The following is an 18,460-nucleotide window of genomic DNA, read 5'->3' on the forward strand; positions in this document are numbered from 1 at the left end:
AACTGGTGGCGGTGGGGCCGCGCGGCCCGGTCTCCCTGGCTGATCGTGGTGAGCACTCCTGGCTGGCTGATGGATCACATACCCAGCGCCGAGGGCTTCTCGCTAGCGCACCTGCGCTACCTGGTGATCGACGAAGCCGACCGGGTGATCGAGATGGCCGAGACGGGCTGGCTGAAAGCGGTGGAGCGGGTGGCGGCAGCCACGGCCCGCCGCCCTGCATCGCCGGCCGGCTGACGGCCGCCGCCGTCTGCGCGCCTCACCTGCCGCTGCAGAAGCTGCCGTTCTTGGCTACCCTGTCACAGAACCCGGAGGCCGGAGAAGCTGGAGCGAATGCCGCTCAACGTGGCCGTGCCGGCCACCCGCCGGCCGGCGTGCCGGCGGGTGGCCGGCACGCCGGCCCGCCGTCGCACTGCCCGGTCAGTTCGTCGGCAGGTTCACCACGCCGGCCGAGCTGAGCGAGTCGTTCAACGTGGTGGCGCCGCAGCCGCTGAAGCCGCTGCTGATGCACAATTTGCTCCGACAGCCCGACTGGCGGCGCTCGCTCGTGTTGGTCAACTGGAACGAGGCAGCGCACCAGCTGGAGCTACCGCTGTCGGTGCTGGGCGCGCGCGAGGCCGAGTTCCCTGGGGCAGTGCCGGCGGGCCAGCGCGGCGGCGGCGCGCGCCAGCTGAGATGCTGGTGTGCTCGAGGCTATGGCGCGCGGTATTGACGTGGACGCCGTGGACGCGGTCGTGTCGTACGACATCCCGGCGCTGTTGAAGGCACACTGCGTGCGTCGGACGGCGCGCGTTAGCCGGGCCGGCCAGGCGGTCACGCTAATGTTTGAGCGGCAGCGCAGCCATTTCTAGCGGCTGATGGCGCAGGCGGGCAAGGTGGACGGCCGGGTGCGGGAGACGCCGGTGCCGCTGTACGAGCTGCGCCAGTACGAGGCGACCTACGTCAGTGGATTTCCACGCTAGCTTCTAGTTGATCGCTTTTTCACCTTTTTTACGCTCATCGCTCATGATTTATTTACATTTTAGAAATATTACAATGAATAGGTGTTTAACTTGTCATCAGCCCAGAAAAGTTAAAGTAGGTAAGGCGTTTTTAGTTGCATAATGTATATTTGTTCATGAACACGGATTTAACGTGTCCTAACTCCCAAATACTTCGATATTAGACCCGAGTTTTGCAAACCAGTCGAAAGGCTTAGAACGATCATTTGGTTGGGGCGTAGCCAGACGGCTCGACTGGGCGTGGAAGCCGGCGAAAAGGTGGTCACCACGCGATCATCATGTAAAGCGGTCTCCGTCGGACGATTGTGTCCGTGCGCAACGAATGATCTCGGCACACGTGGACGAGTTCGGCAGGACTTTCCACTGAGCGGTACTGGGCGCAGTCGAACGACGGTCGACGAAGCTAGCGCAGGTATTGTTACGAGCCGGACCAGTGTAGCGGGGCCGGAGCTTATATTGTTTGCTGTGTGGCATTCCTTCGTCTTGACCGGGCCCGGCAAACGGGGCCTGCATATCGGCTGAAACCACCTAGCCGGGCAGCATGACCTCCACCTCGCCGAAGTGGGGCGAACGACCGCCCTCAGCCCTGCAATGACCGCGGTGCAGTTAATCTAGGTAGGTATCTTCCTGAGGTATGACACTCGCCTTGGCACAAGGCTTTACCCATATAGGCTTTGGCGAATCCTTAGCCCTCTTGGTCCTAGAAGTAGGTGTAATGCAGTGCGCGCGAAGCCGCCTCGCAGCACCGCAGTTCACTCGCTCGACAGCGGAACTGTCCGTCCAGCTTCAGGTGGCGCCTCTGGGAACAATGTTTGCCGCTTCTTCCCCACTCTTTTGACATCTAGGAAAGAGGTGCGACTCCCGCGTCGGGAGCGGGTCCCATCTATTATAGTCCCCACCTCATAAAAGGTGGGAGTGGGGGTCCATACATTGCGTGCACGTTCGACACGATTATTTTCTACAAGGTGCAACTAAAAGCAGACAAAAAGGTTAATTGCAAGTTGAAGGTATTGTAAAAATGAAAAATGATAGGCTGACAGGAAAAAAAGATCCACTAAAACGCACGCTTCCTATCGTGACCGTCATAAATGACGTAGGTTTACAATTTGGTGGTCTTGTATTGGCAAGTTTATTATGGTATATTTTGTGGTTACAACTCTTGAAAATATATGTTATGTTGTCCAATAATAATATTTCTCAATCTTTGTTGTATTTGCTTTAAAAAAACACGCTTAACTTTATTTGAAACATGTTTTAAATAATTTATCAATCTCCTTGACCATTATCGATAAATATCAGCTGACTGCCGGCGACAAATATTTCCGGCCGATGTTGGCTGGAATTTTTTTGTTGGTGAAACTCGTGGCTGTGTGGCGGCTATTTTTTCGGCTGGATATTTTATTTCGGCGGCCGGCTGGTATTTTTTGGTAAAACTGGCCTCTGATATTTTTACATTTTAACGTATTTTCGTAACCTATATTTGTACATTATAAACTACAAATATTTACACATTGCACATAGGTGTCAGGGAGTGAGATTGGTCGAGAGGCTTAGACAAAATAATGCAATAGATGAAAAGCATGATATGTGCATACTGCATGTGCCACCATAGCAACACTAGCAGGACTTCGCTTATGTTGCGGGGCGAGAAATATGCCGTGCACCACCCATGGCATGTAATCAAACTTGTGTCCAAAAGTTTCATAGTGCCCCATTAGGGTGGTTTATGTTCCCATTAAATGTTGTCTGGTTTCTATCCAATAAAATTACATTATTTCTTAGCGGAATTCATAGCACTGATGAGGATCAACAGCATTACAGACGAATGCATTGTGTCTTACCATTTTATTGAGGTGATAAGCATAATGCAGACTGAAAGACTGGAAAGTGAAGCATGTGAAGACTTTCATTGCTTGGCGGATTTCTCTAGGTATGGAGAAAATAGTTAAAATGTTATTCGTTATTTCTATCTAGCTAACTTATTTTATGGTGTCAAAAGTCTTCACGTAAAACGTCAACCTGTAATTTTTATACATCGCCCATTATTTCCAGGATATTGTCTCTAACATTCTGTAACCTTCCACTTCTGCACCTCCTAAAGGCTGATTCATACAGCACACTTCCGCCATCCCCATCTACCGCCTCCTTCCTGCCCCTGTCATGCCACCGAGCCATGACCGCCGCCACCGCCGTCAGGGGCGTGATTAAGTGCGAATTATGGATCACCAAACTACCGTCTCGCTCGTTCCATTTGCCATTCGTTGCCGTATCTCATGCGGCGCAATAGATAACCTCACTCGAGCTGAAATATCATCTCATTTGGCTGCCACCGGGACAGGCGGGTCCCGGGCGATAAATCTGACCTGTCGCGGCCGGGGCAGGTCAATTCGGGGGCCCGGCCGGTGCGGGACAGGGAATTCGGTAGAGAAGGGAGGTTTATAGAGGTGGTGATTAGAGGTGATCACGATAATTGGTTGGTGCTGTGATCATATTGATTATTACATGCAGCAGCGGCGGCGGTGGAGGGTGATGAAATGATGTAGAGATATGATGGGCGATATAAAGTATTGGCAATGATGTAATGATGCATAGGTGATGATATATTGAAGGTGATTGACGTGCTGCCTTAGGCACGAAAGCTGACGGCTGAAGTGTAATGAGATGGTTGAAGCGTAGAGCTGTATATTGCGGCATAGCGTGCTTGGGTTACGTTCAGCGATAGAGCTTTGGAGTTGGCTGGTATTTAGATGCGAGGATTAGATGCGATGATGAGGCGTTTGTAAGTGCTGGTAGGTAAGGGAAGGTAGGAGAAACACAAAATTAAACGAGGCTTACAGACAGCTTCAGGAAGAGGCATAGAAGCAGGCAGACAGGCAGCTACATAGACAGACAGTGACACTAGAACGAGACACTAGGCATATAACGTTCACAATCATCCGACTACCACAAGCCATATTCCAGCAAACGTCTGACCCATGCTATACCAAACCCCGCTACGAGCCCCTTGACCTGCGTCCGTCTCGTTCCATGAGCTTCATACCCTTTCCCAGCTGACCCTCAAAGTCCGCCTTCGATCCTCTCCTTACCCCACGCAGCGCTCCATCCCGCCCTCCTACCCTCGTCTCCCCGGCGACAGACTCTCTCTCCCACTTGTCACCGTGCCCCTGGCGACAGCACCGGCCCGCGGCGGCTGTCACTCCCAGCCCTGACAGCGCGCAGGCCCGGCCCGATTGGCCGTCAATCGCCCGTCAATCGGTCCGTCAACGGACGTCAGGGTACGTCAGCGTATGTCAACAAACGTCAGAACGGACGTCGGACTGGAGCGGAGGGCGTTTGAGGCAGAGAGCGGCAGGGGGGGAGGGGTGTCGGAGTGTTTGAAGGGTTAGACTGAGTGGAAGGTGGAAATGGGGGAGGGGAGGGTTGTGCCGGCTGCGGCTGGTTAGACGTCAAATGTTTGTGTGCGTGGAACACGTCTGGAGACGTCCAAAATCAGAAACGTAAGATCGAACGATACCATTGATACACTCACATACGTCATTATACAAACAATCATACATATATACATACAGACACACAAATATTTGGCGATTATCCTCCCGCATGGTCTAGTGGCTAGGATACACGGCTCTCACCCGTGAGGCCCGGGTTCGATTCCCGGTGCGGGAACTTGTTTTGACCCTTCTTATTTTTGAGCAGTACGTTCTGCACGTACATACAGACAGACACACAAACATCTTGTCTATACCCTCCCGCATGGTCTAGTGGCTAGGATACACGGCTCTCACCCGTGAGGCCCGGGTTCGATTCCCGGTGCGGGAACTAATTTTAGCTCAGCCTTACCCACACCATTGGGTGATGCATGCCAGTTTTACAGCAACTTTGAACTTTCCCTTTTAATTATTCGGAAGCACGGCGTTTAGGTCACGTGAAAATTTCAATTATAGTACATTTTTGCCACCGACGCATGTTAAAAAAGTTCAGTTAAATTTTTGTATAAAGGTGGCCTGCTGAAAGCCAGAAGCGCGAGAGACGGTTAATTTCAGTCGACGCCAAAACTCGGAAATGTCTATCAAAACCCATGCATAAAAACACGGCGGTTAATTTCATTATACGGCAGTTTTCTTCTCTTCAAAAGCTCCCTGTTAAACAATGCGTTCGATGACTGAAACTTCAATAAAAGTCCGGCCATAGAAGCTAATTGCAGCCTTGCTTGCAGCTTGGAATAAAACAAATTGCGAAACATAACAGGTTGACAGCTGAATTTTGGAAAGAACACAGCCTTAATGTAATGACTTATTGTATGTATTTCAAAGAGTTGGCTTAGCAGGTTACGCAGAAAATCAAAAGGCAGATTTCGAGGCACAGTTCTCAAGAGCCAGTAAAAAGAGCAATTGAAGATGACCCTTACAAAATGGGAAGAAAGCATTGCCAGGAGCCAGTGTTCGTAGTAAGATCGACGTTTGTTATCATACCTTCATGGATATTGGATGTCGAAATATAGGAAAGAGGAGGAAACACAACGACATTTTCCCACTAATGAGGACAAAGCATGTCTCCGCAACGCCTACTCCTCACTCCCAATTGCTTCGTAGCATGACTGTCTAATAAAAGTAACAGACGCGTCTCGCATGTTTACCAGGAAATATCTGAGAAATGATGGATGAATTTCAAGCAAAATACGACGTGGTAGGCAATTTACAATTTGTATAGGTATACTGAGACCAAGTCGTAATCGCCACGCCATATGTGGAAGGCTTTTGGTGTCAATACATACATACATACATACATACAAGTGATAGATTAACTTCGTTATTCGCCCATCGTGTGTTAAAGTCCATTGGCAATAATTTTCATTATACGCCCAAAGCTTTACCCATTTGCTGCCCCCCCCCCCCATCTTCCGTGCCCCCTTGATGTCGAAGCCCAAAAGCGAACCCTCTCTCATAGATGAGGTGTGTTAAAGTCCATTGGCAATAATTTTCATTATACGCCCAAAGCTTTACCCATTTGCTGCCCCCCCCCCCATCTTCCGTGCCCCCTTGATGTCGAAGCCCAAAAGCGAACCCTCTCTCATAGATTGGTGCTCGGTGCCAAAAATTTACTATAATAAATTTAATTGCCCGATCCGAATACTATACCAGCCATGATACGGTCGCTTTTCCTCAAGGGTGTTTTCATTGAATGTGCTCGCAGGCTCGCACATTCAATGCGAAAATTGCACTCATTTCATTCGTGCAATTTTCGAAAATAGCACCCTCACTCCGTTCGGACGCTATTTTCGACAAAATAATGCCCTCACTTCGTTCGGACATTATTTTAAAACACCCTTGGGAAAGCGACCGAATAATGTCTGGTATAGTGCCCGGACCGGGCAATTAAATATATATTATTGCGAATGCAATTATTAGGCAGCATTATCCCAGTCAAGTAATGTTACTCGTATGTCGAATTATGTTTTCATTTCACTGGCAACGGTGAGATCACTGCAACAGGAGTCCGTAATATTACCTCTCATATCAAGTATAGGTACTGTGCAATAATATGTAAGCATCATTCTTCCATTGTCATAGTGACAGCAGCATTGCTATCGACTTATGTTCCTTTCAGCGTTTCTCTTATCAGACGTCGTGCAACCTATGGTCGTTATCTGCTTCTGTGCAATCGTTCGGCTGCCGTGTGAAATTCCCGAATAGCGTTTGGAATAGTCTTGCATGAAATATTCGGACGTTTGACAGCGTTCATGTTTGAACTCTAGAATGACGGATGACATGAAACGGCTTTCAATTTTACCAGCAAGTATTGGTAACGTCTAACAGCTTGCTGTATAACCTGTCATTCTCTGTTATCCTTTTGTTCAGAACCAAGTCCTCTAAGTGAAATTTACGACAATATCTCAGTCCCACAAGTATTTTTGATTGGCATCAGCATTTATACGATGGTCCTAATCAGTGATAGGCCTATTGCTTAATGCTTTCAGTGTTGTTACGGATATCGCCCCCTTTAAGCATACTCGTATAATGTCCATCCCTTCAAGCAGTGAGCATGCATTTTATAATATGTTGCATAAATACTCCTTTCCATTGATAAGGGTAATGTACCTCCCCTGTGCTGCCGTTAGCCCCTGCAAGACACCGGGGTATTCCCATAATTGGGACACAACGGGCGACGTGTTCTCTGGGTTTTTCGCCGCGTAAAAACGTCCCAACGGAAGCCTTTAGCAGCGCTAAGCTGACAGCTAGTCACAGCAGAACACGCCGTCAATTCCTTTAATGAGAACATTTTACAGTGTCACGAACTGATGTGGATTAGGGGGGGGGGCAGATAACCGGTAGGAGCAGGTTTTTGAGGTGTGATCAGCACACACCTGCCACGGAGCGATTTGTTCTCGGCGAACGGCGCGGTGTAGCCGGTCTTTTTCGATTGTGCTGAGATTTTCCAGACGGGGGGAACTCCAGTCACAAGGCCAGGTGACATTGTGGAATTTCGGGACATGATCGCAGATTAGTCTGGATTTGTCGCGGATATTTTTTACCATCTGAGGCCTGTTTCACTAAAAACTTGCGATTACAAGTGTTTGAACTTTACAATTCATAAGTATTTTTGCAAACTATGTAAAATCGGGTTTCACTAAACTTCATCACCAGCGGCACCTCCGATAAAAAGAGTTGGTAAATAAACTTGTAAACAGTAAAATTGTTTTTATTCAAGAACTTTAACATGTTACAGATATTGCTTCTTTTTATCAAACTATGTCTAGTTTTCATGTCAGAAATAGCAGGAATAAATTAAAAATAATGATGCTGTTTCTGAGTGGTATAAATGATAGTTCACAATATCTTATTATTGAAAGAAAATAATACGTAAAACATTTGACAGCAGAAGACTGTTGAATGCAATTATGGCGCGCGAATGACAAAACATGACGATATTTATTTATTGCTCGTAGCTGGTTCGTAGGGAATGTGCTAAGTGAAAAAGAGCATATAATGACTCAGCGTATCATATTTGTTTTAAATAGTTGATTGCTTTGCATCATTGCACAAAAAGTAATAAAATTCCAAACGTAAGGGCCACTGGAATTTCGGGTTTGTAAGTACAACGTTTTCTTTCAAGTTTTTGGTCTTCGTGAAACAGAAAGTTTGCGATTTCGATGTTTCTTACAAACTTTTTTCTTGTAAAAAAGTTGGTAAATTTTAAACTCAAAATTCATGCCCGAAGGTTTCGTGAAATCCAAATTTCAAATGTTGGTAATTATTTCTTTTAAACTCAAGTTTTTTCTTTGTAATTACACACTTTATTTGTTAGTGAAACAGGCCTCAGCAGACAAGCGCGGTGGTTTCAGGAGTATGTGTTAAAACCAGTTGTTACCAGCAACCGCTTTGTCAACGACATTTTATTCTTTGCTGATTCTAAAATCCAATGTGTGAATTTTTAACTTTTAACGCTGATATGTGCTCAAGGTAGGTCAAGTTGAGTCGTAATGCCGCTGACATACCTATACATATTTGATAGATCAAAAAAACTTGTCACAGGATACAGGATAAACTGGTGACCTGAAACATACCCGCACAGCATAGCGGAGATCACTCGTGTCTTCTAAACCAGAGCTGTCAGCGGCCATGTCAAAAGTTACCCAATCGGCGGCTATAACATAAACGTATGACGCCTGACATTCAGCCATACATCAGACTGGCATTCCTGGCTCTGAATTCAGCTGTCCAAATTGGAACTAGCGTAATTTATGAGGCCAAGCGCCGGAGCTATTTTTCCTCGTGAGAAATTATGCGGCTTCTGACTGAAAAAATACCGACACGGCAGCTCACGTTATAAATCACTCGGCTGATAACCGAGCGCAGACCTGTGCGCATGCGCAGTAGCTTACTCACCGGACCACCGCCGTTGGAAAACAAAGCGTCGCGTCTGTCAGAAATGAAGTCGGGCATAATTATCAGCTGCCTCCCGAGCGGCTGGGGGTGTCAGGGGAAAACAGCACCCCGTCTCACCTATCCATTAACCGAGCTGTCACGGCGAGCGGCCTGCCATCTAGCGGTGACCCCGACTCAGCAGCTGTCACTCCGCTGGATGGAGGTGATTGACACCGAACGGCCCGTGCGCCGCGGGAGACAGGTTTTTCTGCGAGAGAACAACGCGGTGGGGGCGTTATTATTTTGTCATAGTGGTGTGTTTAGTTTTAACACGATGATGAACGGAGATTACCAAATCTTGTGATTTGGGAACATGGGTAAGTTGTGTGGATGATTATGCAAAAATATATAAATGCGTAGTGAAAACCGCTAATGAATTAAAACTATGCAACGACCATCATGATTTTTGACGAAGACATCTTTTCTATGATTACTTGCATAATTTTCACTTTAAAAATGTTTTGCAAATTAGTCCATTTTTTACATTTAGTTATATATGGCCGTGTGTTTTCCCGGTGAGTGACATGCAAGTCACTGTGAGTTCCGTCTCCGCCCAGCCCTCCACTGTGTCACGAGCCCGAGTCTTGACACATTTCACCCGTCTCACTATTCCCAGCCTCACGTCAGCCTCCCAGAGTAACACATTGCCGCCGATATAAATAGCAGCACCGCGTCCCGAATCGTGCGCTCGTGTGGCGCCCATTCCGTATCATAGGCACCCCGGATAGCGCTGGCTCGATCTATCACCCTACCCAGTCTTCTGACGGTATTTACGAGGCAATTCTTATCCCTGTGACAGAACGCGCCTCATGCTATAATCTTTGCCTCCAAAACGGTTGCAGGTACCATTAGATGGAAAGACAAATGCAAATTAAATGAGTATACCCGGCGTGGAGCGTATAATTAAATACGCGTTAGGTTGGTTCCGTCGGTAATTGGAGAAATTATGCTGATTAGTTGTAATGGCGGTCTGGGCTCTTTACTGCGAGGATCGGCCGGCGGCATAGAACGTGTCTTTCTCCTCGGTGGAGAGAGAAAATACGTTGTCATTCGTAATGACATTTCGTGCAAGATAACGATGACGGAATGGATTGAAACTGCGGAGTAGAAGGTGCACCGATAATTAGCGCACGGAAGATCCGACAGAGAATGGGGACAGTAACGAAATTTGCAGCTTTGTTTCGCTGTTTCTTACGCTTTACAACAAAACATGATCATTGATCACAGTTGTGTCTCCACAGGATATCAGAACCATTCTAATTAAAACTGGAAGCAGTCTCAGACTGTTCCCGCAACGACGTTCACGTAACTCGAATGATTTCCAATATATGAACAAACAACCTTCGATTTAGAGGGCAGGGATGGCGTACAAATTAGTGGTGTCAAGGAACTTGAATCTTCGGAATTCCGATTTTGTCCAATGTCCAATTCGGAATTCGGTTGGACAATGACAGCAGGCTTTGGACAACTTTGGACAATCACTTGCTACACCTCAATTTTTATAAAGTAATCGTGTTTAACATTGATTGGCTATTAGAAAGCTCAGCTTTCGATATGATTAACACTTTTGAGCTGGTAACGATACATAAAGCAAATTAAATAACGGTGTTGAATGTAAAATATTGCGTAGATGTCGGACATCTTTGGACAAGTGGCTGGCTTGGACATTTTTGGACGGACAGTCTACGTAAGTATTAGACATTGGACGGGCATTGGACATACGTTTTCTGAAATTGACACCACTAGTACAAACGTCACTTTTACAGTGCCAAAAAAGTAATCATTTCCAGTGTACGTGTGTCATATCATGATATCAGAATGCGCATTGCGCACAAACGTCCCTTCATATAACGCTCTAACGTCGGTCCTGTCTATCTGTCTTGTCCTATCACCATGTCATCTCCCTTTGTGACGCGGTGTCGGACTCTGTGTCATGTCAGGGTGGTGTCAGACGTCCCCTGTCGTGTCGCGTGTCACATCTACTGAGCGGAGACGACTATCTCTAATGTCGGTGTATCATATGGCAGCTGGAACTGGGAACCACCGGACAGAATCTAGTTGAAATACGACGGAAATGGCTCGGTGGCGGCGGGGAAATATGCATAGAAAACAGTGGAACTGGGCATTGCAATGGGCATGTATGCATGACCTGTCCATGTGTCTGTCTGTCTGTCTGTCTGTATGTCCGTCCGTCCGTCTGTCTGTCTGTCTGTCTGTCTGTCTGTCTGTCTGTCTGTCTGTATGTATGTCTGTCTGTCTGTCTGTCTGTCTGTCTGTCTGTCTGTCTGTCTGTCTGTCTGTCTGTCTGTCTGTCTGTCTGTCTGTCTGTCTGTCTATCGTCTCTCTCTCTCTCTCTCTCTCTCTCTCTCTCTCTCTCTCTCTCTCTCTCTCTCTCTCTCTCTCTCTCTCTCTCTCTCTCTCTCTCTCTCTCTCTCTCTCTCTCTCTCTCTCTTCCCTCACTCACTCACACTTCCCCTCCCCGTGATTGTTAAATACATTGCAATTTCCTTGAAAATTTCAGCTACATTAAATTATTTTACACACACGGTAGTGTTCTTCCTTTGTAGATATTTATTAGAATTGGCCTTAAAGGAAATAGTTCACTTTCCTGAAATAAGTATTTTGCTATGGATTTACGATTTTTTATTCTCAAAATGATCAGAAAATAAAATAAAACCTTTCTGTAAAAACAATTATTTTCTATATTTTAATATAGGAAGAACTATATTCTATGTAGAATGATGTTTTGACGCGGAAGTTTATTACGCGTTGACCAATCACATTGCGTAGTTCAAGCCTACGCATGCTGCATTGGCTGTAAGCAGCATGCTGATTGGCTGACGGTGATGTGACTGCATTCCTTTCTAAGACACCACATTCCTGCGTAAGACACTCTTTTTGGAACGGGAAATTGAATATTTTTGCTTAGGGTGATCGTTGGGCCGTAAAAGCATATGATTTGTGCTAGTCTCAGCACAAGCTACAAGTCTGCTATTTCAGTTCAAAACCCCATGTTAAAAGTGAACTATTTCCTTTAAAGTCCCATCTGCTCGCTCCCTTTTCAAATTCTTTCATTGCAGCATAGTGCTAGCTGATTCGCCCATTTCGTGCCCCTCTCTTCCCCTCTCTTCCGCTGCTCTGCCGTAAAAACCCCGGGCACCTCATCATCACATACACATCTGCTCACAACCGCCATTTAAGCACATTAACAATGAATAAACGGAGCCCTCCGCGGATAAATTTCGGCCGCCAAGTCGTCATTAGCCTACACCGCGTCATTCGCCCCGGCTAGAACCCGTGTCGGATGGTTTTCGGTGAGGAGCTCTGCCGTAGCGGCGAGCTGGGCAGGCCATCTGGATGAAATACGGAGCCCATGAGCGCAATGGGAACGGCTCGGTACCGGTGTAAATGGCTTGCATCAGGCGCTGGGCGTAATCTGTATATGGCGATTTGTATAATGTGATGAGATAAACTGATTTAGGACGGAGCTGAGCGCGGTGTTTTGGGGTGCCAGGCGCGGCTCTGTGTTATTAGCGGTGGAAAGTGGGGAAGGGTGGGCGCTGAACATGCAATCGGATGGCTGGGAAGGAGAAAAAGGGGACGGAGTGTGCTCTCTAGTCTGGGATCGCGAGGTAGAAGATAAAGCACCGACATTTCCGCCGCATATATCCAACTAACGGTCATTATTATTAAACAAATCTGCTGCTGTCTCCTAGATAGATAATTATTGAAATTAAAGTGTTGTAATTCTTGCTGAATTGCCCGTTCCTGACAAGATTCACAGGTTTATTTGAAATAATTATTAGGAACGTACAAAGTGCAGAAAATATGCGTCACTACCGAAGCTACTCCGGTGCTCGTTCATAACATGCCTACCTTTTGTTAAATGCTTCCTGGTATTGCGAGGCTAACAAGATTAGCTGCCGCTCGTGAATTTTTCTCGCTAAATAAATTCCATAACTACTTCACACCGTATCGTATGTATCAGTTGCGCCACTTTGTTTTTAGTGGATTTAAAGAATAGGGGAGAGTGGGGTAAGACGCCCAGGGTGGGAAAGACGCCCCACCCCCTTAAGCGGCGAAACAAAGAATCGAACCCGGAAATTAATGTTCTTAGCGTAAAGCGGAAGCCTGCCTTGTTAACTGCACAAAAATTTGCGAAGCTCAGTTGGGCAGCGGCTGGCTGGTGAATGCATGTTTTTTATTTGCTGCTTTAAAAAAATATTTTGGTGTAAAAAATTGTAAATATCAAAGAAGGTAGACAATTTTTGCGTCCCTTGCTATGGTCGTGATACATTAACATGCGTGTACTGTGTCCCACACAGTTTGTTTCAGAGTGTAGTTTTATGGCTAACAAATTGTACTGATTTAATGTTACTTCGGTACCTTGGGGTAAGATGCCCCCTGTCCTGATGGGGAAAGACGCCCCCCTAAATCCGTAGGCTTTCCTTCAAGCAGCCCGTCAAATCATTTATTACATGCTTGTGATGAGAGACAAAAGCCGATCTGGGACTATTGAGAGTCCAGTACGGTCGGGTGCTCCCCATGCCGGTCTCTCGGCCCACACAGCGACTTTTTGGGCGGCATCTGACTCTGAGAGCCCTCACGACGGCCTCTGTGGGCCCCATTATTGGCTCCAGGGCCCTTCACGATATCCTTAGGGCTCCCACGTTGGCTCCACGAGCCGCGCTGGCATCTGAGGTCCCCACGATGGGCTCGAGGGCCATCAAGCATCATGAAGACCTATAAGGGCCCCACAGTGGTCTCCGAACGCCACCACGGAGGCTTGTTTGGCCGCGCTGGACTATGATGGCCCTAACGATGACCTCTGAAGCCCCTTACGACTACTTTTGAGGGCCCTTACGATGACGTTTGGTGTCTACTGTAAGCTCAAAGGGGCTACTGATTCGTTCAGGCGATTCACGTGCCCATTTATGTCACTTATAGTGCAGGGGGCATCTTCCCCAACGCCAGGGGGCGTCTTTCCCACCCTGTGGGGTAAGATGCCCCCTTTCACTTCTTCAGGAAAATGCTTAATAGCAAAAAACGTTGTCATATTTCAGACACGAAAGTGTGATATTTTTGGAGAAAAATGATGTCGGCTTCCGTTGAAACTCCAAGTTTTTGCTTTCCTATCGTCATTTTCGAATAATATATGACATAGTAAAACCCTGAGCATCTTTCCCCACTCTCCCCTACCATGGATGTTGGTATTGTTAAAACATTTTTACCTGCCAAATATATCTATTGAATTTTGTTTAAGCGAATTTTAAAAATTTTCTTCATTTTTAGCCAATTTTATTGCGGATTTCGGTTTCGTTTCACGTGCCTTTAATTCACGGCACTTCCGGCTGTGCGGCGGAGCGCGGCCGCCGACTCATCCGTCAGTCGTCGACAGCGGCTCATTACTGCGCCACGCAAATTATTCGCTAAACTTCGTCAGTTTCCACCGCCATACATCATACCGGCTCGCATGTCAGAAATCCATATATGAATAATCATACCATCAAACGGCAATTGGCTGGCCTAATGGCCCAGTCGCGGGTCATTAATACCGGGAGTCTGGCGTGGTGGTCGGCTGTCTGCGGCCATCAGTCGCGCGGAATGTACATCAGCTGACGTTGGCTGCCATCATACATCACTGCACACATCAGCAGGCGGCGTCATCAATCACGCGGGTCGGCACTTTGATCGGCCGCAGCAGCAGCTGCCGCCATGATCGGTTAGGGAGGGCGGACAGTCAACGGGTGGCTGGTGAGCAGGGGGGGGGGGGGGGGGGTGCAACTGCACTGCAGAAGTCAAAGGCAGGAGTGAGAGAGATGGCGTCTTTTTGTGGAGCTTTGGAAGGGAAATAAGTGATGTTTCGTTTTACACATGTGTCGGCAACTGCTCTGTTTTCTGTCCATTTAGGTACCCTGTCACTTTCCTTTCAGATTCTACTATTTCTTCCGTTAGTTCATGCCCTTCAATGTCCTGGTTATAACGTTGAAAATAAGATATCTTCGTAGGAAAGTGCCGTGACCTGTGAGTGTAAAATGGATAAGCAACCTAGCGTATAGGTATCGCGATGTTATTTTCACTTCACAGGAAAGCAGCTCACGCTAAGCTTTGATCGTCTAAGACATCTCAGTCGCCGGTAAGTCCTGACGCCTCCTTCTCTCCCCAGTCCCCACCAATCACCGACAGCGACACATCCATCTTGAGACCCTCAATCAGGTCGGTCAGCGGCCCTCAATCTGCGAGGTCAGAGGCCCTCAATCAGACCGTCCGGTGGTCCTCAATCATCGCCCCGGCGTGTCATTAGCGGCGCCCCAAACAAAGCCCGACGAACGCGGCGCGGCCGGTGATCAATATGACGCACCGGCGGCCGATGCGGCGCCGATCCGTCACCGGCGCGCCGCAAATGCCGCCTAATTGATTTGACAAATTATGCTGCGGTGGTGGACCCACGGCGGGTTTTGGTTTGGGCAAGCCTGCCACTCTACGGTCTGATGCATGCGAAATCGGAGGTAATTGGTGGATTTTTCATCATCTTTTACGGCCGTGACCTGTGACATGATGAATAATGGCATTTAATTGTGGAATCGCGGCAAAACTAACGGCGTTTTCCGGATATGAAATGGAAAAGAGGCGTGGATACTCCAGAAAATTGCTGTCAGGGTCCTCCCGTGGATTTGAACTGACGGCAAATATCTGAATTTTGACGGTTTGCCATGACGATATGCTTGTCTTCAACCATTTTTGTTTTTGGTTCACGATTTGCCGTATTAAGTATTTTCGAATGGCAGCGATACTTACCATCGAATCCTACCGATTATCCTTTGCATACAGCCCGTGTAACTTGAAAATCGCAATCACCTATACCTACCGATCACTCTCGGTTTGAGTTTATTAGTTCTACCCCATGACCACTGCACTGGAGAGAGGGGAGAATCTAACCAGCTGAGGGGAGCCGCTCAATTTTGGAAGACCGTAAGATATAAGTAGAGCCATTCCCCGCATCCCTCGGCTAGTTTCTACAATTATACCCCACATTAATCCCCATTTCTGTCTAATTTTGAGCCAACGAGAAGTTATCGCGACAGCTGAGATGATTTGTCTTGTTATAAATATTTGCTTATCACATTGCTATTCAGCACTCGGTGCTGATAAATGAACAGCCTCATTTGTCATCTAGACAGTGGTGTAATCATTCACTGTCGCGCACATTAGCTATGCACATCATAAAGGAGACGACTCCAGAGGGACTTTTGGTGATGCATCGGCTCGTTTTTTTGCCTCTTCATTCACCCGCTGGCAAACTGGCAGACATTTGAGACATATGACATGAAACGAAATGCTGAACAGACATTGCGATATGAAAGATAATGCTAATGATGATGCGAGCTTAATTTGTCTGTTGACACGCCAGCAGCAAAGGAAGGTATAGTATAAGACTGAGTTAAATTGTTCGGTAATGGTTAAGCAAATTTGGAACAGTCAGAAGTTACCACCATCTTTTCTTCAATCCTCCACAGATTGCTTAATTTTAACCCGCGCCCAGATGGGGTCTGCCGAGCAACGCGGTCTGATGGGGGGGGGGGGCATTTTGGCCCCCCCTCAGATCTCGAGAACCACGCAACATAGCGACAAGCGGTAAACGGTGTTGGATAGCCCCAGCGGGGAACTACCTTGTGACCCAATTTCATTGACCTCGGTCAAACCGATGACGTCACAGGTCAGGTCAAAGGTCGAATTTTCACCGTTTACAGGCATTTCAAGAAATGCGTTGTAAAATCGAGTAAAATGCATTTCATTGAAAATCATCGATGGAGAAATGTTCTTCAAACACATATTTTGCTATTTGAGTTCACTGATACCAGGTCAGGTCACAGAGGTCAGGTCACTGGGGGGTCACAATATGAAAGTGTCGTGTGATACATGTTTTATGGTCCATTTTACATGAAAAATGCGATTATGTGGGTCAGACAGACTTTAGGGCCAGCTTAGGTCACGTTTTGGTCACGGTCAGGTCAAGGTCAGGTCAAATTAGGTCAAATTTCAAAGTTGATATTTTTGCATAAAATGGGTATCGATTCGATGCAGCTCGTCACGGGGAGTTCAATGGTGGTCTCCGTTTTGCGCTACGAGGTCTAGAATTGCTAAAAATTGAGTTCAAAAATTTGACGTCATCAATTTTTAACAGTTTTTTTTCGCTATAACTTGGCCAAAAAAAGAGGTATCGATCTAAAATTTGGTATGTATATCGAAGAGCGCAGGGACTATCACATATATTCCGGTTTTTTCGAAATTCGAAAAATTTTTGGAAATTTTTTGAGTTTTTCTAAAAAAATCAATTTTTTGATTTTTGGGGGTCAAAATCCCAAAATTTCGAAAATCCGAGATAGCAGTTTTGTAGCGCCGTTTTTTCTCTACACAACCACATAAAGAACTTTAAAATTGCTTGTTAACTGTGGAATTGGTGAGCGTTTCAAGATGTCATGTTTTTTGCTCATTTTTGCTCGAACATGACCTCAGTTTGACCTCAATAACTCCTGACCTGAGGTGACCTGTGACTTGAAATTTTGTGTGAAGGTGTCAAATTGATGCCCGGTAAGGTACCCAAAATTTGGCGGCGCTGCGCGCCGCCGTTTTCTCGCTATTTAAGAAAAACCACAGGGGGGGCCAAAATGGCCCCCCCATCAGGGCGCGGGTTAACACATTGCTAATGTGCTACTCCACACATTGTTGCACTGTATTTTGGCTGTTGTGGTTGCCATGCTAAAGCTTATTTTGGTCAGTGGATTGAACAATTCCACACTGACTGTAACTGGCTTTGCCTTCTATTGAACCCTCTATGTGCCCGTCCCCCTATCTCTACGTCCAACCTCACCTCTTTCGAGCTCGCCAGCACTCCAAAACTACCACCCAAAGCCATCCCTAGGGTGGGCAGCTCTCATCCACACCAAGCGCCGATCAGTAGCGCTGGCAGCTGTGAATCCCCGCCGGTAGCGAGATCAAACGCGGTGTCACTGCTGATCCCCGCCTCTGGCTCTGCTTCCGACAGCTGACCTGACATGGTGAGCTGACGGCACGGCACGGCCCCGACAGGAACCGACAGCCCTCGACACAGCCCGACAGGAGGCTCGACAGCGGAGGCTCGACAGGAGGCTCGACAGCACAGAGGTAAGAACAGACAGATACAGACAGACAGGGGTCAGGGAGAGACGGATACAGACAGACGGGGGTCAGGACAGGGACAGATACAGACAGACGGGGGTCAGGACAGGGACAGATACAGATAGACGGGGGTCAGGACAGGGACAGATACAGATAGACGGGGGTCAGCTGGAGTCAGATTGGGACGGGGAGGATGAGAGGAGGGCAGGGTTTATCGGGGATAGCACGGGCTAGGGACAGGCAGGGCACAGGCGTGGGACAGGGCGGCACGGGACAGATTTGAGACAGGCTCGTGACAGGCTCTTGAAAGGCTTAGGACAGACTTGGGACTGACAATGGAGCTGTTAATAAGGGTAGTGCGTGTTCCACTAGCGGATC

General features: G+C 47.3%; 2 non-coding genes across 2 annotated transcripts; both read left to right on the forward strand.

Annotated features, from left to right (window-relative positions):
• The first annotated feature begins 4,592 nt into the window (after positions 1-4,592).
• Trnae-cuc lies at positions 4,593-4,664 on the forward strand. The gene has a single exon. It is a non-coding gene; the product is annotated as a tRNA-Glu (tRNA).
• Positions 4,665-4,745: 81 nt separating this feature from the next.
• Trnae-cuc lies at positions 4,746-4,817 on the forward strand. The gene has a single exon. It is a non-coding gene; the product is annotated as a tRNA-Glu (tRNA).
• The last annotated feature ends 13,643 nt before the right edge of the window (positions 4,818-18,460 follow it).

This window comes from Amphibalanus amphitrite, unplaced genomic scaffold (assembly GCF_019059575.1).
Source record: "Amphibalanus amphitrite isolate SeventyFive unplaced genomic scaffold, NRLGWU_Aamphi_draft 000601F_arrow, whole genome shotgun sequence".
NCBI classification, from domain to species: domain Eukaryota; kingdom Metazoa; phylum Arthropoda; class Thecostraca; order Balanomorpha; family Balanidae; genus Amphibalanus; species Amphibalanus amphitrite.